Source organism: Nyctereutes procyonoides, unplaced genomic scaffold, assembly GCF_905146905.1.
Source record: "Nyctereutes procyonoides isolate TBG_1078 unplaced genomic scaffold, NYPRO_anot_genome, whole genome shotgun sequence".
NCBI lineage: Eukaryota > Metazoa > Chordata > Mammalia > Carnivora > Canidae > Nyctereutes > Nyctereutes procyonoides.
The window spans coordinates 32,969,923-32,972,500 of NW_026575122.1; the positions used below are offsets into that span (position 1 = coordinate 32,969,923).

The 2,578-nt window shown below is 34.3% G+C and overlaps 1 non-coding gene across 1 annotated transcript; it reads left to right on the top strand.

Annotated features, from left to right (window-relative positions):
• The first annotated feature begins 1,774 nt into the window (after positions 1-1,774).
• LOC129517044 (U6 spliceosomal RNA) lies at positions 1,775-1,880 on the top strand. The gene has a single exon (XR_008665931.1). It is a non-coding gene; the product is annotated as a U6 spliceosomal RNA (small nuclear RNA).
• Positions 1,881-2,578: the final 698 nt, after the last annotated feature.

Sequence of the window (2,578 nt, forward strand, 5' to 3'; positions counted from 1 at the left end):
ATGATCCCAGGGTCCTGGGATGGAGCCCCAAAGCAACAGGCTCCCTGCTCAGGAGGGTGTCTGCTTCTCCCTCTCCTTGCTCCCCATGCTTGTGCTCTCTCTCTGTGTCAAATAAATAAATAAAATCTTTAAAAATAAAAAAGAAAAGCAAAAACAGAATCATCAATAAATCCATCATTTAGGTACTTTTTGTATCTTAGTGCATATGTCAGCTCAGATCTTTATATGTTCATATAATTTGTTAAATAAAGTTATACTATTCATGTTGGCCTGGAATGTTCCTTTCTCATTTTCTTTCCATATCATGATACATTGTTACTAAACAATGTATCATAGATACTATTTCAAATAAGTAATCAACATTTCCCACATGAGTATCTGATTAGTGATCTGTGGAACCCTAATCTAAAACATGTTAAGAGTGGTGCCACCAAAACAAAAATAAAATAAATACACAAAAAAACCTGTTTCTAACCAAATATAAGTTTGGGAATTGCTTTGTAAACCCAGCAAAATGAAAAATGTATTTAGTGAAGGACATTCGACTTAGCATGCCTATTCACATTGTAACTATCCAATGAGACATACAGATTGTTTCATTTCCCAAAATGAATTGATGAAGAAATTATTTAAGTACAGGAGAGCCATCTACCATAAATAGGTAAAGCAATACAGTACTGTAATCTGTTTTTTGATTGCATGCTCCACGAGGGAACTACTTGAGCACAAACCAACCATACATGTATAATCATTTACTTATAGGTTATATAAGTAAGTATACTACTATATATATAGTAGTATATTCTACTGTACCAAAGGATTGTGTGTATTATATACTACAAAAAATAGAAAAATATGAATGAGTTAATGCAAAAAATAGAAAAAATATGATTAAGGAGACTCCATATATTTTAAAGGCCTTGCTAACATTAATAGCTGTTATTAATGTTTTACTAATATTAGCTATTATTTCAAAGCACTTAGGGTAAACTTCATCTTTATGGTTGGTGTAAGTATAGATTTTAAATAGATATTGATGACTTCAATTTTTTTGAACATATTTCTTATAAGAGCCTATGAGACTGTTACTGTCTTAACTCCTAATATGCCAGATTAAGAGCTCATACAAGGAATAAAAGTACCATGATTGTAAATGAAAACTACAACACATAGCAGTAACACAGAAACATCTCCAGAGTATGGCTCTCGCTCTTACCTCGGGATCCATCATTGGCTTAACATGTGACCAAGTGAGGTTCCAATGTCAATGAGGACATGAATTTTAATAAGAATATAATTAAAAATCACAGCATTTTCTTTCCATATCATAGGAAGTCATCTCAAGAACTAAGGCCTTATGAAGGATACTTTTTATGAGGTTTGATAGGCAGAAGAGATATTATCTTGAGTTGAAAAGCAACCAGGAGCAAAGGAAAGAGAAACATTTCAGGTAGACTGGTGTTTCAGGTGACCTGGCCAAGAAAGGGAGGAAGAAACCTTACCTAAAAAGACACAAATGTCAAGGTACTTTATTTACTTTTGTTTGTTCTTAAAATGGATACATCCTAAGTATGTCTAAATATCAAATATATCCTGTTAAGAAAAGAGCCAATGCAGTGAGAGGAGAAAGAATGAAAGAGAGGAAGACAATGGATGAAGAACAATTACAGGACCAGAGCCTGAGCTATTGCAACATACAAATGAGAGCTTTCCTTCCACAATTAGGAGAGCAAGAGTAATACATGGAAACACCCCATCGAGAAAGAAACAGTCTGTGCTTGCTCAGCAGCACATATACTAAAATTGGAACGTTACAGAGAAGATTAGCACAGCCCGTGTGCAAAGATGACACTCAAATTAGGGAAGTGTTCCATTAAAAAAAAAAGAAGAAGAAGAAGAAAGAAAGACAAGAAAGATGCAGCCTGACTCACGCTGTGACAACGACTAGAAATAAAAGCAAAAATAGATGAGTGGGCTGCGAAGAACCAATATGATAATGCAGAACCAGCACCACAGAAGAGATGCTGACCCTAAGGTGCAGAGCATGGTTATTCCTTGAATCATTCCAGAATCATTTTATACTAAGAGATTCAGTGAGGAAGAATTGGTAGTCAAACCAGAACCATCTCATATATTGATAAGGTATTGCCAATTAGTTAAGAAACTTACAAATATCTACTTCCTGTTTACCATGTTCCAAAAAACATGTGGATGCTGAGGATCCAAACTGAACAGAGATACATGCTTCTTGCCCCCATTTGTCTTTTAATTGTAGTTGATATACCTACGAATTATTTAAGAAACTACGTATAGTTTATCTCAGAACATAAGATGTCATTCTCAATTAAATCTTGTGTGTATGTCTTGAGTAGAAAAGAAAAAACAGAAACAAAAGCGAAAAAACTCTTAGTTCTGAGTAGAAAGAAAAGTGAATGCTGTGGACCTTACTGATTTTTTTTTAATCACTATTAGATGCCCTAAGTGGGCAAAACTGCCCAGCATAATTCCTAAAACTCTATCATCTCATTGATATTGGAATATCCAATAGCTAGAAGGACATAAACACAGCTTCTTGCTT